General features: G+C 40.6%; 1 protein-coding gene across 4 annotated transcripts in view; it reads right to left on the bottom strand.

The window, feature by feature from the left end:
• The window catches only part of LOC135208521 (uncharacterized), a 298023-nt gene that overhangs the window by 266576 nt on the left and 10467 nt on the right, over positions 1 to 20980 (bottom strand). The window contains exon 1 of one of the 4 annotated variants that reach the window (XM_064240801.1): positions 9222 to 9374. The exons of the other annotated variants lie outside the window; for them this stretch is intronic. The gene's annotated coding sequence lies outside the window, so the exon portion shown is untranslated. Of the gene's footprint in view, positions 1 to 9221; positions 9375 to 20980 lie in introns of those variants that run through there. 4 annotated transcript variants of the gene reach the window in all.

The raw sequence follows: 20980 nt of genomic DNA, 5'->3' as shown, positions 1-20980 counted from the left end.
ATGCCATGAACATAACAACTGGAATTGTGTAGCGTTTGCCAAAGAAGAATTCATCCGTCTCTAAGATAGGCGGGACTGTCGAATAATTGTAGACGCAGGCTGAGCACGTAAACCATCTCAAAACAACTCAGCACGCGCCATTATTTAGCATCTGCGACCCTCGTAAGTGTATCCAACACCCCCTCGTCGCCAAACTGTAGATTCGACATTTTCTACTGAAGTAAACGTGGTCATCACCTCGTTGTCAAGAAAATATCCCATGACTTCCGTGCAAGTGCGACTCGCACCCGCCTCGAAGGCATGGGTTCGAATCCCACCGCTGCCACCACCTATTGCCAAGCATATTTGACCATTTGGCACTAGTTAAATCAAAAATAAAACAAGTGACAACTCTCTTACCTTTAGTTGCTGACTATCTCTCTGCAAACGATATCAAGCTAGGATATAGCTAGGCTAATGAATTCTAGTAAATACAAAAATATACTTTTTATTTCCGAAACTAGCTGAACATGATATGGAACAAAGTGATTAAGTGACGTTACATTAAGAACTATGTCTGACCCACAAAAAGACTGTAAATTGTCATTCTATTCACCTGAATTATACTAAGTAATCACTCCCAAACTCACAAATTATTAGTTTCTACATTTAAATAGTCAAGTCTTGTAGAGAATCCCATTCTCTTGTATAATACCATGAACCCATCTTTTACAATGGGCTTTCTTGACCCTGAGACCTCCAAACCGTCCTCTGTCTTATCACTTATCTGAGGAGAGTGTCACTTTCTCTCCAATGTCGGGCAGTTGGACCCATCATTACACGCACAAACACATGCAGATATCCGGACACACCTTAAAAATCACATAGCAACCGCGAGCTTCACCGGCCTCACATTGCATGGTCATCAATTCAAACAGTTCTTTCATTTCAGCAACCTTTGAAGAAGGCTTGTCGCTAGTCCCTCTCTTGTATCTAAGCGAAGAAAGCTGAGGTTTAACAAGTCACCGACACATTTGCTTTCTCCTTTAAGATATACTAATATATTACTTCCGAGGTGGTGTTAAATGGATATTAAAGGACATTACTGTAACTTAATGTTTATATAGATATATATATATATATATATATATATATATATATCTATATATATATATATATATATAATAATATATATAATATATATATATAGATCACGGTGATGATAAAATTTTTTCATATTTTCAATTATTATATATATATATAGATATATTATATATATATATATGTATATATATATAGATAAAATCTGTATATATATATATACGTATATATATATATATATAGATATTATCTATATATATACTATACTTCACCCTCACTGCGAATATATATAAATTATATATATCTGGCCTTGGGCAATTAAATTAACCCCTATATATTTTAGTTAATTCACCCTGGCATGGCAATATATATATAATATATCTATCCCAAATAATTATATGCTAAATATAAATATTAATAATATGTATAATTTAATATTATATATAAATGATTATATTTATTACTAATATATATATATATATATATAAATATATTATAATATATAATAAAATAATTATTATTTATAGATTCAACGGGTTCAAAATAATATATTTATTCATTTTATAGATTATCTATATATATATATATATATATATATATATATCTATAATCCTATATATATTAATATATATTAATTTTCCCAAACCCTCCCTGCCCAATATTATAATAAAATAATATTATAATTAATTAATAATATATAATATAATTATATATGATATATATATATCATATTATATATATATTATATATCTATATAAATATAATTTATATATTAATTAATTAATATAATATATATATAATTAATTAATTATTATAATATATATATATATATATAATTGATCACGATGATGATAAAATTTATTCATTTATTCAATTATATATATATATATATATATATATATATATATATCTTCACCCTCTCTGCGAATATATATAATATATATATAATTCACCCTGGCTGCAATATATATATATATATATATATATATATATATATATATATATATATCGGTGATGAAAATTTATTCATTTATTCAATTATATATATATTTATATATATATATATATATATAGTATATATATATATATAGTATATATATATATATATATATATATATATATACTTCACCCCTCTGCGAATATATATAATATATATATAATTCACCCTGGCTGATATATATATATATATATATATATATATATATATATATATATATATATATATATATATATATATATACATATATATACTTCACCCTGACTGCAATCCACCACAGTCAACTCACTAGAAGTGGGCGTGAACAATGACCAAACCAAAACATGAGCTTGTCACAGCTCCACCTATATATAATTCAGCACCTGGTGACCCATCTATTTCAGCCCTTAGTAAACCTTTCAACACTAATTATGCGATGATAGCGATCTAGAACCTACCAATCTTCAATCACATCATGCTTCAATGGCTCTCGTGCCTGTGTTGATGCTTCTGTTTATGGGGAAAATCACCTGATCTCATAACTATTTGTCTTATTGATCACCTATAGGCACGGATTGACTCGTACTTCCGAGGAATTATTCCCTACCATCTTGTTTTGGGAAAGATTGTCTCTCTCTCTCTCTCTCTCTCTCTCTCTCTCACTCTCTCCTCTCTCTCTCTCTCTCTCTCTCCCCCTCCCCATATATATGTATATATATATATATATATATATATATATATATATATATATAATAAAGGCTATAAACAGTAATATATGACCTCTCCCTCTGTTTTTCTCTCCTAGAGATAAGTGAGCGCACGATGTCTCCTCACAGGATGGACTAAGAAATGTCTTTGAGACATCCTAATCCTTGTCACTCCCTGTAACACACACACTCACGAGAGCAAGGCTTTACAATTACCTATGTAACCTCTCTCTCTCTCTCTCTCTCTCTCTCTCTCTCTCTCTCTCTCTCTCTTCATCCTTATCTAACATTTGGCGATGAAGCTCGACTAAAAAATATTTAACCAAATACGAAACGGGGAAATTATCATACACAGACGACCCTGGCAGCCGCGACGCCTAATAAATGTCAACCAATCAATAACCTAAGCTTCCAAATGAACAATGGAACGCATGCGCCGCAGACACACGAAATATAGGAGTCACTCGAACGACTTTCGACAGCCAAAAACTGAAACTGACCATACAGTAGTACGCGTCAACAAAAACATGTTTTCCTCCTTCCCTCTTCAGCTGAAGAGAGAGAGAGAAATAAAAAAAAATACGAGGGATAAATTCTCATAAAACGAGATTAGAGAATGAGGACGTAAGCCCCCCCTACCCCCCACTCCCATTTTTTATGAGGCATTCCAAGGCATAAACGATTCTTACGAAACCTAATGAAAATGTGAGGAATGCTTTTATTCTTGTTCCGATACGCAAAGAATGCCCAAAAATAGCTGTGCTCTGGGACCCAACAACTATCTCTCTCTCTCTCTCTCTCTCTCTCTCTCTCTCTCTCTCTCTCATATTCATGCATATAAGTAAATAAATAAATTAATAAAACAAAATAAATCGGTACATTAACAATAATCTTCTCTCTCCCTCTCTCTCTCTCTCTCTCTTTATATGGAGAATGTTAACTAAAGCCTCACTAATATTTTCAAGCTGCCGTTGCCACACTCACGGAGAGAGAGAGAGAGAGAGAGAGAGAGAGAGAGAGAGAGAGAGAGAGAGAGAGAGAGAGAGAGAGAGAATAATGAATATCAGCTAAACTCGACACAGAAGATTCTGATTGAATTCCAATTTAAGTACCTATATTTTTTTTAACCATTAAAGAAACAAATTTACTTTTTTTAAAAGCTATTGTGAATTCAATCCTAAACAAAGCAAAACAAAAGCTTTTATATTTCCTTAATGTACACCCTACGAGATAATTTCATGTTGTACAAACCAACCAACACACGAAGGATAAGCATGTAATCAATCATGTCCTCTTGAACTGAATTGAATACAGAATTTAGGCCAAAGACACTGAAACCAATGAGGTCATTCAACGCTGAAACGGAAACTGACAGTAAATATCTGACAGGTGTAACTGGAGGAAAACGTCAAAGCAGTTGCACTATGAATCAGCTATTATAAGAGGGCTGAGGAGAGTAAGATGGAAGAAAGAGAATATGAATGGGGTTACAGTAAAAGGAACGAAAGGGGTTACAGCTAGGGGCCAAAGGCACGCTGCCTAGAGTGCATCGTATGAGGTCCACTCGCTTTACAGCTTCACCTCCTCTTAATTCGAAAGATTCAATAGCAAAAATTAATTGATCACCCTCCACGAATCCACAGCTAAAGTCACAGACGAGGAATCCCAAGCTCCACGTCCCAGACAAGAAGCTGAAATACTATGCTTTCATAGCGGAAAATGAACAAATACAAGAGAGACCGAGAGTTCTCTGTTTTTCTGTCTCCGAACTCATTTGCATAAATCTGCATCCACTCTGTTTGTTTTCCATCATAATTTAACTGAACGAATAATACGTGTTTGTTCTCCTGATGCTGTTTATGTTGCATGTCTGTTTGTTTGTAAGGCGTTTTGACGTTGCATGGAACCAGTAAGGTTATTCAGCAACGGGACCAACGGCTTTATACGTGACTTCCGAATCACGTCGAGAGTGAACTTCTATCACCAGAAATACACATCTCTGACCCCTCAGTGGAACACCGGATAATCGAACTCGCGGTCACCGAGGTGGCAGGCCAAGACCATACCAATCATGCCACTGAGGCGCTATGTTGCATGCCGGTCGGTTTCACAATGTATCATTTAAAGGACCCCATCAAAATTCTTCAGTTATCTGTGGCTAAATTATATATATATATATATTATATATATACTATATATATATATATATATGATACTATACAAACAACTACTATTTCTTACATAACAAAATCGAAGACGCCAACCCACATCTGAATTCAAAGAGAGAGAGAGAGAGAGAGAGAGAGAGAGAGAGAGAGAGCTCTCAGCTTCCTCTCTCAAGTCAGTGGTGCGACTAGTGCATTCGGCGGGCCCATCTGTCGAATGTTTTGAAAGAGTCTGAGACGAGGCACCACTTTGGAAGAGGGACGAATGCAAAAATACGAGAGGCAATCTAAAAACATCCCTCACCAACGTACAAAATTACTACCTGGAGATTTTGAAAGCTGTGTAAAATCATCGCCGATCCCACACAGAAGACGAGTAAAATATTATAGAAATGAGGGAGAAATGAAGTCAATTCACAAACGCGCTTGCGCGCTCACTTCGAAGCCAGCTACAAAAATAATGTTAATAGAAAGGGATGGACAAACATGCGCAAAAACTAATTATAAATTTCCTAGTGATAAAAGCACTATCGTATTGTACATTTATATATTATTATATATATTATATATATATATATATATATATATATATAATATATATAATATGGGGATACAATCCACTATGAAGTAAAATCCTCTTGTAGTTTAAAATAAATATATCTTGTACAGGATTAAAGCTTTCGACCATCAACTGTGGTCTTGTTCACAGTTGATGGTCGAAAGCTTTAATCCTGTACAAGATATATTTATTTTAAAACTACAAGAGGATTTTACTTCATTGTGGATTGTATCCCCATTTACTTAGAGGTACGACATAGTACCTGGCTTCTGTATATATATATATATATATATATATATATATATATAATATATTATATATATATATATATATATATTCTATGGACACTAAAACGTTTTAAATTTCATACGTTTTAGATGTTCTGAAGACGTGAACACGGGTCAGTAAACGTTTATTGATAATATGAGTGTATGCATCCTTTCCCTGCCTACTAAAGTGTGTATTTGGCTGTGTGGATTTTAAAAATATATATATATATATATATATATATATATATATATATATATATATATATATATATATATATATATATTTTCCTCAGTTAAGCAAAATATATCTTGCTCAGCCAAGCTACAATCTGGGTTCAAACACCATCGCCGACTTTATGGTTTTCGCAATAAGCGATCGACGTGATCAACATTTTAGTATAATGACTCTAAATAAAGAAATATTCGAACAAAAATAAAAGGAAAATTAGAACTGAATAAGACATCTGATAAAGATAACTGATGAAAAACCACACGCATCGCCTTCTGCCGTTGTTCCAGATCAACGCGAAATCTACGAAAACAAGTAACACAAGTGAATGGAGAGAAAATACACGAAAGACACAAGGATAACGAGGGAAATAGGGAAATAAGGAAATAGAAAACGGTAAAACCTCACGATGAATGAGGGAAGCCTCTCTCCTCTGGCCGGTTACACGTCTATCTGGCGAACGGAATTTCTTCACCGCAACACGAATATTTAAAAAAGAAATACAACAATCTACTATCTTTTTTCGCTTGCGTACCATCAATCACGTAGAAAAGAATGAGAGAAAACTATCCTCTCTCTCTCTCTCTCTCTCTCTCTCTCTCTCTCTCTCTCTCGCTCTTATCTCTCTATCTCTTTCCTCTTCTTCTCTCCACCTCTCTCTCTCTTCCCAAAAAATTTTCGGCCAAGCGACTTGCCCTGTGTTCAGCCAGCATTATTCAGGGGGTAATCCTCTCCCCCTTGCAGTGGGGGAAGATGTCCTAAGTTGGGGGGGGGGGGGTAGAAAATACGACCGAAGACTGCTGCTGGGTCCCGAGGGAAGAAGTATATATATATGTAATATATATATATATATATATATATTATATATATATATATATATATATAAAGTATGACTGACTGACTGACTGGTAAGTCATGAACGGGAGCGAACGCAAAATACGTCACTTAAACGCAAAGCCTTCGTGTTACAATGACACTTCACAGGTGGCGCATCATCGTGTGATTACGTCAACTCGTGAGCTAAGATGATCACTTCTTCATCAAAGTCCCGCAACGTCAGCTGAAGATGACAAGTCGACGAACGCGCGAATATAATGCCACCTCATGAACGCGCGCGGTCGTTAGCTGAAGAACGCGACACTTCACGAACGACTCCCAAGAAAGATGCTCTTTGGAATTCAAAAGTCAAGCTACTATTTTGTAATCACAAGCTCGAGATAATCCTCAATTACGGGAATCATAAAAGCTGTAATAGTCGACGAATTCAGGAAAAACACGGCTGAAAGAAGAATGAAAATAACCGAGGTGGGTCTTGGCCCTTAAATCACACTGGAAATTTTGGTCACTCTTTCATCTTTATATGATGAAATCGAAAACATTTGATAAAACAGCCCACAAAGATAAACCGCAGCATCGAAAAGGTTCCCAAAACCCAAACCCAAATAAAGGTATTGTTCGTTAACAGAAACATACAAAGTTATTGATAAAAGAGAGAGAGAGAGAGAGAGAGAGAGAGAGAGAGAGAGAGAGAGAGAGAGAGAGAGAGAGACTACAACTACATCCTAAAATATACAACGCCAAGGATGTAGGTTTACACTGGGATACAGAATAAAGAATAGAAGCCAAAGGCCAAGCGCTGGGACCTACGATGTCCTTCAGCGTTGAAACGGAAGCTGAGAGCAGGTAGTCTGAAAGGCGTAACAGGAGAAAACCCTCGAGAGGTTGGATGGCAAGATGAAAGACGGGAGAATATGAATGGAGGTACAGTAAAAAAAAAATGTTAAAGCAGTTGCAACTGGGGACCGAAACAACGCTGCAATGAACCTCAAGTAATGCCTACAGTGCACCAATCATGCGTCATCGCGATGCCCATCGAAAAAAAAATTGATGGGTGAGCTGTCTGTAGAACGTCAGGTCGAGGGGAGTGAGTCTTACTGGTGATATTCATCAGGATAAAACGGGCAGGATGGCATTTCTTATCTAATATTGAAGCAGATTGTCGTTTTAATAAGTCATTTATACATGCATTACATATATAATATATATAATATATATATATATATTATATAGTATATATATAGTATTATATATAATAATATATATTATATTATTATAATATAATGTATATATATTATAATATATATATATTAGTGTTTTTAATGATCCTTTATCTGAGATGTATCCTGATTTAACAGAAGAATTTATTTACATACTCGTGTATATATATGTATATATATATATATATATATATATATATATATATATATATATATATATATATATATATACACACGAGTATGTAAATAAATTCTTCTGTTAAAACAGGATACGTCTCAAGTATAAAAGGCACATTGAAACTCTCTGGTTTAAACCTAAAGACTACTACATTTCCATGGACTCACTTCCACCCTTACCAAGTACTACCTGATAAGAGTATTTACTCTACCGAAACATATAGTCTTGAGCTTTGAACAAGAGTGTTTCAATGGGCCTTTTATGCTTGATACATAAGTATACATATAAACATTTACGTATACACTCGTCTCAGTCAATTTCCGCTACGGGAACAAAAAAAGGCTCCGAGTGAAAACTTTACCTGTCGAAGAACCCAGTGTTGATACTTATCCTGCAGAAGAGGAGGAGGAGGAGGAGGAGGAGGAGGAGGAGGAGGGAGGAGGAGGAGGAGGAGGAGGAGGAGGAGGAGGAGGCCGACTTGCCTTGAATAATAAAGACGGAACAATCACCAGCGGTCGGGAACGAAGGAGGAGACGATGCTCCAGAAGACATTTTGGTCCGGTCCGAGGAAGCACACACAACCACCGCCCTCCGTCCTCACGATCAGTAATTTTTTTTTTTATGAAACAAAAACATTTGACACACAAACACGCAGACATACACAAATACACAGTGCAGGGACACAGGATGATGGCAGGAGGGAAGGGCGATGGGGTGGGGGGGGGGGGCGTACACGCTCCCCTGTCGTCAGGGGGTCGGGGAACAAGGAGGAGAGAGGGCGGAGTAGCGGGGACTCTACACACAAGAGGTCCCCAGCCCTACACCACACTACTGCACCACCAAACAGGAATAGTCTATAAAGTGGGATGAATCCAGTGTCTCCTCGTCACGGGGCCACTGCAGATCCCTGGCCATTTTGTCTGGTGGGGGTTTCCAGCACCAGCGAACCCCGTGGGGGGGCGTCCCTTTAAATGCAGCCGAAGCACCACCTCGATTCTCACCATGACAGAAGGCAAGAACGCCAAAACCGAGGACAGGCAAAGGCAGCCAGTAGCAGTGCAGCACTCTTATCACTCCCGCCACCGCACGCTTACTGAAGAAGAGAAGAGAGTCTCAGTCACGAAAGAGAGCGAGAGTGTGTATGTGTGTGTGTGAGTGTGAGAGAGAAAGAGAGGGAGGGAGGGAGGGAGCGCGCCGCCCAATCTGACTTCCCGGCCGATGGCACATCACGACGACGGCAGGCAGCGACGCTCCCGTTTTCTACGGTCAGTCTTGACCGTTTTCTTCGCCGATTCCAGCGGTGACCTAGCTCGACCCGTGCCATTTTTCACTCCCATTTCAACGTGTCATCACCGAGGAATCCAGAAACAGACATTTCTCTTTAAATAACCACTGTAACATCTGGACAACATGACCTGAACTTGCATTATCCAGAATCCGTTATAGAAAGGTTGTGAAAAGCAAAAATATAATATAATTAACAACAAAAATCATATCGGAAACAGTTTTCATACTTTTCTTAGCTTACAGCATCAACATATTAGTTAGCAAAGGCATAAAACGCTACTGCATTATACCGAAAGCAACAACGTAATCGTGGAAACTCGACTAACCTCGAAAATCATCCGATATAAAAGGAAATATCTACTACAAATTTACACAGGCATTGCAAACATTGCAATGGTAAGTATATACGTATACCTGTATTTATGCAAAATCAACTGATAACATTGACTTCACTACTCAACCCGTTGAAGTGAAGGAAACCTAAGAAAAGGAAATACATGAAAAAACACAGTAAGTCGTACTTACCAATCACACAGGCATTGCAAACGATGTTAGGTGTACCAATATTTATGCAAGATCAACTGATAACATTGCCTTCACTACTCAACTCGCAGAAGTGAAGGAAATCTAAGAAAATGAATTTTATGAAAAGCACAGTAAATCGTACTTACCAATCCCCTTATGTCCCAGACGACTCACCTGCAATAGAACAAAATATAAGATTGATTTTTTATTGTGGTATAAAAATCAAACACTACAGATTTTCAAAGCTTGGGTTTTACCCCGGTTGCAATGCATCAAAACGCAAGCTTATGACAGAGGAAAAACAAAACGCAAACATAAAGCAATAAAAAGTTACTCTCCCCATAAAGAGGTGGGTAAGCTCATAGCATCGACCAAAAAAAAAAAAAAATAAACAAAAAATAAAAATAAAAAACAAACACCTACACAACTTTGAGACTTGCCTTGGCAGCCTGGTACAGGCAGCATACCTATCACAAGTTTAGTCATGCTAATAAGCCCTAGAAGAGGACTAACAATTTGGGAAGGTTCCTATTTTAAGAAGCTATATCACAACCTCATGCTGTTATCCCCTACTTTCCTTGTATGCTCAATCTGACTGCGTATATATATATATATATATATATATATATATATATATATATATATATACTTCAATTATAATTATCATATTTACACCAGTCTCCCTCCCCCCCCCCCTCCCCCTAAAACGAAGTACAAGATGACTTCCAAAAAATTTTTTAACTGTTTTAGCCAGCGAGCAAATGCTGAAAAACTCTACGGTAGATGCCCATAATATTTCATTACATATTTCGGCTCCATTTGGTAGAGCAGTTGCAAATGCAAAGATCACGACTGCAAAGCAGTCGAGAAATAGCGCACAATATATGAGATGCACAGCTTTGAGATCATCTTACTGAGAGAGAAGAGAGAGAGAGAGAGAGAGATAGAGAGACGAGCGAGAAGAGAGGAGGAGGAGTAGAGAGGAGGAGAGAGAGGAGAGAGAAGAGAGAGAAGAGAGAGAGAGAGAGAAATTTATCCTTTCTTTTTCTAGACTGTCTTTAGTAATACATCCCAGATCGACAAAATGCTGAATACAGACTTTGTCATTATGAAAAAAAATAAATAAAAACTTTACATTCGCCACCATTGTTATTGGCATACCTTAGGGTACGCCACGCATAACTTACGTGCCCTATTTTAAATTCTGACTAGTTTAACTAAGCATGTCATGCATCAAAATGCCAATTTCTCTTTCCTGGTTCAAAACTACACTCTATCTGTTGTTTTCATAACACAACTAATGGAAAAAAATTAATTCTTAAAACATGGAAGTTACACTAATAAACCTTCGATTCCTTTACGAGCACTTACGAAGAGCTACAAAAGGGACAAAGTATATAACGGATGAAAATGGTCGAACTGACTTAGAAATACTGATAGTGAAATGAATGATGCAGTTATCTTGAAATCCTTCTGAATGAGGAAAATGAAGACGAACTGGAGGATGCTGGCATGACAAGATGAACCCGTTGAGAACATAACACCTGATGTTAGGGCTCCCAAGGGGAGATGGAGATGACAAATGGTAAGGTCCTGGAAGGAAAGTGCAAGACAACAGGCGATCTAATAAAAGCAGGAGAGTTTTTCACCCATGAGCTTACCAGAATGGATACCTTGAACATGAAGAAAAGTGACTAGAGGAGTTGGAATAGAGCCTTAAAATAACATAAAAAGGAAGGTAGATTGCATCATAAGTAGAAATTGAAAAGGAATACAATTGCTTGACCAATCCATTAAAATTTTAAAGAAAGTGCTACGGTACAGACCAAGATAATACCCATCTGTCTTCAAGCCAGAGAGGGCAATGACAAAAACAATCTTTAAAATGAAGCCACTACAGGTACAGTACATTACAAAGAGGAACAAGTTATGCTACATATCTGTGGATCTTGGAAAGGCATTCAACAAGAGTATTAAATCAAAGCCTTGCTGTTCTTACTGCGAGAAAGCTTAATCTAAACCAACCACCATCTCTAATTATTTGGGATCTTAGAATTCACATCCAGAGCTCTATTATAAAAAAAAATTGTCTTCATATAGGTGTTTTGTATTTGCACCTCATGATGTATGTAAAAGTACTTTGAAAAATATTCAAAGCACCTAAGCATTTGACTTTTAGTGCTTTTAAATGAGGTACCCATTGTAACCTGTAACCTATTTCTTCCACATGCAGGGCCTACTGAATTTGGCAGTAGTATATATCTGAGTCAGGATATGGGCCCAAGATACTACAAAAATTAATTTTTACTGTTTTAAACCAGGAAAATGTAAAACGACCAGATCATCCAGTTGAAAAATTTTATTAACAAGTTGTAGTTTCCTTTCAATCAGTGCCATTCTTTTTCCAGAAATAATATGGAAAGGTTGCCTATATAAAGTGTAGGAAAAATAACATAGAGGACAATAGTGGTTGTCCCATTCACAGCTAAAGCAAGTACTGAAATGCCACACTCAACACACTACCTGGGGAATTACTCCTTGGCATTTTCTCTCTGAAAGAATTTCTATCATGACATGCAACAACAGACATACTAAATATCCATAATAGCAATTCTCCCCTCAAATCCGAACCAGGGATAGTTTCAATGATGCTAAGTCTCCTAGTACTAGTATTAAATGCTTTTTCATGGTCAAAAATGGTAGTTACCAGAAGATGCTTGGAGGCAAATTTTTAATATGTTATTGTTATAATACAATTAAGTTTGTTCATACTTACCTGGCAGATATATATAATTAGAGTGCCCACCCTCCTCCCCTCAGGAGACAAGGGTCATGAATAAAATATGAATAGAAAATGGGAATGGTTCCTGATATCCGCCTCCCAGCGGCGGGAATGGGTACTACCACCTGGCCGCCCACTGTGTGTGCCGCGAGTTTTGAAATTCTGTCGGACGTCAGAAAATACAGCTATATATATATCTGCCAGGTAAGTATGAACAAACTTAATTGTATTATAACAATAACATTTTGTTCATGAAACTTACCTGTCAGATATATATATAGCTGAATCCCACCTTCGGATGGTGGGAAGAGACAGAATAGGATTTTTAGGAAACTTAAATTAGCAAATGATGCACTTCTTGGTTCCTTACCTGTTAGCAAAGTAGACTCTGTGATTACTGTCACTTTAAGCCTGCTTCTGCTTTTATCAGAGTTGCCAGCCAGGTGTAGACCTGTAGAGCTGGAGCACTCTGGATGCTCTGTCAACGGGGACATGACCTCAACGTGACAAGACCATCAAGCCAAACATATGGGAGTAACACAGCAACCGACCACCACCTGACCAACTAACCAAAAGACCCCTGACATTTAAACTAAAGAATGGGAGATTTCCACAGAAGATCTCACCATCAACCAAAAACACAACAATAAAACTAACCTAAACTAAGCTAAGGGATAGGAAGAGAGCTACCTTCAGCCCCCAAAACTGTGTCTGCTGAAATGTATGGCCCCAAAGAACTACAGTTCTCGTAAATCGCTCTCACATCCCAGAGGTAATGTGAGGCGAATACGGAATTGCTCCTCCAAAAGGTGCTATCAAGGATATCTTTGATAGACATATTCCTTTGGAAGGCAAGAGAAGTAGCTACGGCTCTAACTTCGTGAGCTTTCACTTTAAAGAGGCTCAAATCAGTCTTCTGGCAAGATGAATGAGCCTCTTTAATGACGTCCCTCAAAAAGAAAGCCACAGCATTCTTTGACAAAGGCAAATCTGGTCTTTTCACCGAGCACCAGAGATTACCTGAGGGACCTCTTATCTCCTTAGTTCTATGAACATAGAACTTGAGAGCCCTGACAGGGCACAGGGCTCTCTCTGGTTCTTGACCCACGAGACCCGACATACCTTTGATCTCAAAGCTCTTGGGCCAAGGATTAGACGGGTTCTCATTTTTTGCCAAGAAAGTCGGGCTCAACGAGCAGACAGCGTTGTCCCCCTTGAAGCCCACTAGGCTACTGAACGCTTGGATTTCACTAACTCTCTTCGCCGTCGCCAGAGAAGTTAGGAAAAGCGCTTTCTTTGTCAAGTCCCGTAGAGAAGCTTCGTGGAGAGGCTCAAAGGGACTTAACATTAGATGTTTCAGAACCACATCGAGATTCCATGAGGGTGGTCTTGCCTGTGGAATCTTGGAGGTTTCGAACGACCTTAAGAGATCGTGTAGATCCTTGTTGTCGGAGAGGTCCAGTCCTCTGTGTCGAAAAACGGCCGACAACATACTCCTATAACCCTTAATTGTAGGGACTGCCAATTTCTGCACATTTCATAAATAGAGCAAGAAATCTGCTATCTGGTTCACAGAGGTCGTGGAAGAGGAAATTCCTTCCTTTTTGGAGGCCCACTTAGATTGGTAGACAGCTCTTGAAGAGGCTCTTCTAGCATTAGCGATTGCTCTCGCAGCTGCTTTCGAAAAGCCTCTCGCTCTGGCCAACTTTTCGATAGTCTGAACGCAGTCAGAGCCAGAGCGGAGAGGTTTTGGTGATACCTTTTGAAGTGAGGCTGTTTGAGTAGATCTCTCCTCCAGGGCAACGTTCTTGGGAAGTCCACAAGGAAAGTCATGACCTCTGTGAACCACTCTCTTGCTGGCCACATCGGGGCAATCAGAGTCAACCTTGTCCCTTCTGAAGCTGCGAACTTCCTCATGACTTCCCCCATGATCTTGAATGGGGGAAAGGCGTAAAGATCTAGGTCTGTCCAGCTCCAGAGCAACGCATCCACCGCAATTGCTCCTGGATCCAGGACCGGGGAGCAATACAGAGGAAGCCTCTTCGTCCTCGACGTAGCGAACAGGTCGACTAGAGGACGTCCCCACAGTCTCCATAATTGCTGACAGACTTCCTGGTGCAAGGTCCACTCTGTTGGCAGAATTTGATTTCGACGACTGAGAAGGTCCGCCCTGACATTCTGAACCCCTGCCACGAATCTCGTCAGGATCTTGATCTGCCTTACGTATGCCCATAGCAGAACTTCCCTTGCAAGGAGAAAAAGGGATCGGGAGTGAGTTCCTCCCTGATTTTTCAGATATGCAAGGGCTGTGGTACTGTCCGAGTTGACTTGAATGACCTTGCCTGACACTTTGCCTTCGAAGAACTGCAGCGACAGGAAGATCGCTGCCAGTTCCTTTACATTGATGTGCCAGGCTACCTGTTCCCCTCTCCAGGAGCCCGACACTTCCTCCCCCCCCTCCTAGTGTTGCTCCCCAACCGAAATGGAAGCGTCTGAGAACAACACTAGGTCGGGGCTCAGAAGATTTAGGGATAAGCCCTCTCGCAACTTCTGAGGGTCGAGCCACCATCTTAAGTGGTCTTTCACTGTGTTTGAGATCCTTAGGATCGCATTCAGGTCCTCCTTGGCTTTCCATTCTTCCGCAAGGAAAAATTGAAGAGGCCTGAGGTGCAGTCTTCCCAAAGAGACAAACTTTTCCAGCGAGGAAATGGTGCCCAGCAGACTCATCCATTCCCTCGCCGAGCAAGCTTCTCTCCCTAGGAAGGCTGAGACTTTCTCTAAGCCTAGCTGCTGACGTTCCTGGGATGGAAACGCCCGAAAAGCCACTGAATCCATCTGAATCCCCAGATACACGATGGACTGTGTCGGGGTCAGATGTGACTTTTCGGAGTTGACTAAAAGGCCCAGGGACTTTGCTAGGGCTAACGTTGACTGAAGGTCCTCCAGACATTTTCTTCTCGACGACGCTCTGATCAGCCAATCGTCGAGGTAGAGGGATATCCTGATCCCTAAAGAATGGAGCCACCTCGCTACATTCCTCATTATAACTGTAAAAACCATCGGGGCCGAGCTGAGACCGAAACAAAGGGCTCTGAATTGCCAAACCCTGTTGCCTAAGACGAATCTCAGGTACTTCCTTGAAAGAGGGTGGACGGGGACGTGAAAGTACGCGTCCTGCAGGTCCAGAGACACCATCCAGTCGCCAGGTCTCAAGGCTCCTAGCACTGACTGAGGCGTCTCCATTTTGAACTTGTTTTTCTCCACAAAAGATTGAGCCTGCTCACATCCAGGACTGGGCGCCAACCCGACGACTGCTTCGGCACCAGGAAAATCCTGTTGTAGAAACCCGGTGACCCCAGGTCCACGACTTGCTCCACCGCTCTTTTTTCGACCATCTGGTCTAAAAGATCGAAAAGGATACTTTTCTTCTCTCCCTGATAAGTCGGAGAGAGGTCTCTGGGAGTTGATGTTAAAGGAGGAGGATGTAAAAATGGGATCTTGTACCCTTGCTCTACGATCTTGAGAGGCCAAGGGTCCGCCCCTCTCTGCCTCCATGCCTCCGCAAAGAACTTCAGCCTGGCCCCGACTGGCGTCTGAAGGACAAGATCTTCATTTGGTAGATTTTGGCTTAAATGAAGCTCTTCCTCTCGAAAAACCTCTCCCTCGAGGAGCTGCTCTCGAGGGGGGTGCCCGCGAAAGGTTTGACTTTCTTCGGGGTCTCACGAACGAAGATGTAGAAGGAACTGCTGGGCGCCTTGAAGACTGTGCCAAGAGGTCCTGGGCGCCTTCTCTGCAAACTAGTCACAAGATCTTTCACCATAGCCTGGGGGAAGAGATGGTCCGAAAGAGGCGAAAAGAGCAATTCCGCTTTCTGAGCGGGAGAAACCGACTTAGCGGTAAAATTACATAGAAGAGCTCTTTTCTTCAGGAAAGCTGTTCCAAAATGAGAAACCAGCTCTTCCGAACCATCCCTGACGGCCTTGTCCATACACGACAACAAGCTGGACAGCTCCCCCAGACTGAGAGAATCAGGGCTTCTAGACTGAAGGTCCAAAACTCCCAAGCACCAGTCTAAGAAATTGAAGACACCCAACGTGCGCAGCAGTCCTTTCAAGTGGTGGTCCGTCTCCACAGGAGTCCAGGACACCTTTGCAGATGATAAGAGGGACCTCCTCTGAGCGTCTACTAAACTGGAGAAGTCCCCAAGAGCGGACGAAGGAACCTTCACCCCCACGTCCTCCTTGGTTTCATACCAAATGCCTCCTTTCCCGGAGAGTCTAGAGGGAGGAAGGGCGAAAGTGGTCTTGCCCTGGTCCTTCCTTCGAGACATAAAATCTTGGAGCTTCTTGAAAGCCCTCTTGGTTGAAAGCGACGTCTTCATCTCGACAAACTCAGGAGTCTTGACTGACTTTGAAGACGAAAGTTGAGAGGGAGGAGACCTAGGGGCTGACGGCTGAAACTTATCCCCGAAGGACGAACGTAACAGCCGCACAAGAACCTTATAGTCTGAGACAGCCGAAGCTACAGGAGGTTCCTCTTCGACTGAACTCGCTGGACTACTATGTTCCCCTTCTTCTCTAAGAGGAACTGGAGAACGTCCATCCGGAGAGGGCGTACGTCCAGCAGGCTTAGGTCTAAACAAAGACTTCCGCTGATTGGAAGTTACCGCTTCAGGCACGGACTCGCCCTTACGACGATCCTTTGAAGGACGGACATCTTGTGAATGTAGAGCGTCCTTTGAAACAACGGGAACTGTCTTACTATTAGACACGTCCCTACGAGAGGAAGCACGAGCTTCCTGACGAGAGGCGCCAAAACAAGCGTTCCGTGCTTAGCCAGGCAAGGCGTCCTGGCTGGAGCGTCCTCAAAAGCGTCCTGCCTCATCCAAAAAGCGTCCTGCTTCGAACGGAGAGCGTCCTGCCGAGCGTCCTCAAAAGCGTCCTGCTTCTTGTAGCAAGCGTCCTGTCGAAAGCGCAAAGCGTCCTGCTGAGCGTAAGATCTACTCGGAGAACGAGAACGGTGACGATCCGGAGGAGGAGAGAGAGAAGAACGAGACGAGAGAGAAGGAGACTGCTTCGTCCTCTTGACGGGCAGCCTGACGTCCTTTCTCCGCTTAGGCTCGACTGCTGCTGGGCGAGTCCTTTGAGCCATGAGAGACGAAATCTGGTCCTGAAGGGACAAAAGGATTTACTTCGTAGGTGACGAAGAAGAAGGGGCAGGACTGACCCTGCGAGAAGGCGAGGGGCGAGGGGACGCCTCCTTCCTTCTCGCAGGTACAGCTACCTGCATCTCAGGGGAACATGCCTGTGCGCATAACCCAGCGTCCTCGTCGGTTGAGACTCTACCTCTCTTCTGAGGAGGAAAAGCGTCATACGCGTCCTCTGAAGAAAGCGGTGATATAGGACGTGAAGCGTCCTCAAAACGAAAAGTCCTTTTCAGCGGACGAGAGTCTCTCCGAGCGCTCCACCCCTTGCGCGGGGAGGACGCTTCGGAGGACGAAAAGCAATCCTTCAGGACGCGCGCTCCTTGGCAGCCTGGGACTTAGCAACAAGGCCTGCCGAAGGGACGCCAGATCGGTGGGGAGCCCCCGTAACCCTCTTGCGGCTTTCGACATACCCACTCCCTGAGTCCTGGGAGTCCGATAGAGGTCTAGGCCTAGAGGCATTATGGGGCCGATCTGACGCCCCCTCCACAACACTAGGGGCATGATCACAAACTTTCACAGGGCCAGTTTCTAAGGCCAACACTTTAGATTCAAGAGCGCGAATAGACTCGAGAATCAGAGAAAGGGCATTACCTTCTCCAGACACAGCAATAGGGCCCGAAGGCAACAACACAGGATTAGGTTGAACAAAATCTACCGGTGTTAGAAGAGGAGAAATATTACATTCCTTACCTTTTGTAGAACTGCTCTTGGAGGAAGACCTCCTGACTCTATCACGCTCCAATATACGCCGATAGGTCTCATACATCTTCCATTTATCATCTGACAAATCCCTGCATTCATTGCACGATCATCAACAAGCAAACATGCCCCCTGCATTCCATACAAACTGTGTGAGGATCAACTGAAGGTTTAAGAAGCCTCACCTTACATTCACTCCTCACACACACTCTGAAACTCCCTGTACTTGATCCCGACATCATGTACACAGAAAAGCCAATCCAAAATCAAAAACCAATCCACTATTACGCGTGCCAATCCAACAATCCAGAGTCGATACCAAAAGTCAATCCAGATAATTTAAAGCGAGATAATCCAAAAATCCTAGACGGAGGTACTGCAAAACAGTTGTTTACCAGCACCGGCGACAGAAAAAATATGAATAGAAAATGGGAATGGTTCCTGATATCCGCCTCACAGCGGCGGGAATGGGTACTACCACCTGGCCGCCCACTGCGTGTGCCGCGAGTTTTGAAATTCTGACGGACGTCAGAAAATACAGCTATATATATATCTGACAGGTAAGTTTCATGAACAAAATATAATATATATATATATCTATATATATATATATATACACACATATATATATTTCAAAAATCAAATCAATAAATCATATCTATTTGACGTACGTAAGTATTCAAATATTTCTTGTTGATGGAGGGGAAAGAGACATAGAGCTACTTGTTTTGTGATTAAAGGATGGAGAACTATTATGATTAATGCATCTTTGTGGCTGGTGCTTCTTACAGATGGCATACTGTAGAATCTACCATTTTCCAGCAGAAGAATCTTTCCCTAAACTGGAAAGAGACTGCATGAGGAATCAACCAGGGGTTGTCCATCTGAGGTTATAAAGATTCAGCAGAGGGTGTTAGTGCCCCTTTTCTAACAGGCATTGATTCTATATCATGGGGCAGGGCATTTGCCTTGAAAAGTGTTCTAGATAGTTGCAAATTCTTCTTACCAAGTCTATGTGCATTATATCTCTCTCCAGTTGCCCTGTATCTTTAGAATTTACGGCTTTTGCGTGAGTTTTGTCTTGTTCAGAAAGTCTACTTGCACATCCTATCCTTATATGCTTGGCATTTATCTTCTGAAGACTGGCTTTTTTTTTTTTTTTTTTTGTAATGTAGACACTTGTTTGGTTCATGCATTTTGAAACATATGGAAGTCCCAAGGTCACAGAGTTTTTTTATTTTGAAACATAGGTTAATATTTGAAAAGGCAGATTGGTACTCTTTCAACTGTCAATTTGTACACAGGATGATATATTATCAACTTCAAATGTAGGGAAGATCACCCCTCTTCCACTGGTAAATTCAAAGGAGGTCTGATATCCACTAAGACATCTCCCTTTATGCAGTTTAGCTTTTGGAACTGTTTTGATTATGCAGGAACTAAGACTGATTTCATGCCAAATCTAGAATGACCCCACGTTCCATAGTTGCAATATTCTTTAGGGTAAACATGCTGAATTTCAATATTCATCAACCTCTTGCTGTTGTAAAAAACCACATTGTTGGCTTGGGTATCTGACATACTGACTTTATTTTGGGGTCAACATATTCTTTATCACTTCAATAGTACTTCCCTAAGACCAATGAGCTCATGTATGAGCCCAGTGACCTCTTAAGGCAACCAAAAAGGAACTTCCACCTAGGTGATATGGTAAGACTTATCACAAAACCTTGTGACCACTCAAGTAGGGACACTGGAGTTGAATGTTGTTAAGTTTGCCTCTGGAAGCATTAGAGATGCTGCTACAACAAGGCACAGGTAAAAACTGAAGTACACAACTGACCCCGACAAAAAAAACAATACACTTGAGGTTCTACATTCAAGGGTGACATAAAATACCAGTTCCAACGAACAAGTTATTTAAAGATGCAGTCAAGGGAGATATGAACCTAGCACAATGATTAATCTTCCTGATATCCTTGCGCAAAAAACAAAACAAAATTACATACTGAGAACTCGGCACAGAAGAGTCAAAAACCATATTCATCAACATTCATACATTAATTTGACAATGGAAAGAAGGCAGTGAAATGTGGAACAGCAAAATTACTAGACAGGCAGTAGAGAGAAAAAAGTGTTTTCCTAATGGTGATGAATTAAAACAAGTTAAATAAGCAAAAAGCTAAATAGGCTTGTCTCACTCACTAATAAATCTCAGTTACTGAACTCTTTTTAAACTCTGAAACTGGGCTACCACACCA

The sequence above is a fragment of the Macrobrachium nipponense genome, chromosome 35, assembly GCF_015104395.2.
Source record: "Macrobrachium nipponense isolate FS-2020 chromosome 35, ASM1510439v2, whole genome shotgun sequence".
Taxonomy (NCBI): Eukaryota; Metazoa; Arthropoda; class Malacostraca; order Decapoda; family Palaemonidae; genus Macrobrachium; species Macrobrachium nipponense.
The sequence above is the reverse complement of the archived record's forward strand: the minus strand, read 5'-3'. Positions and strand labels throughout refer to the sequence as shown.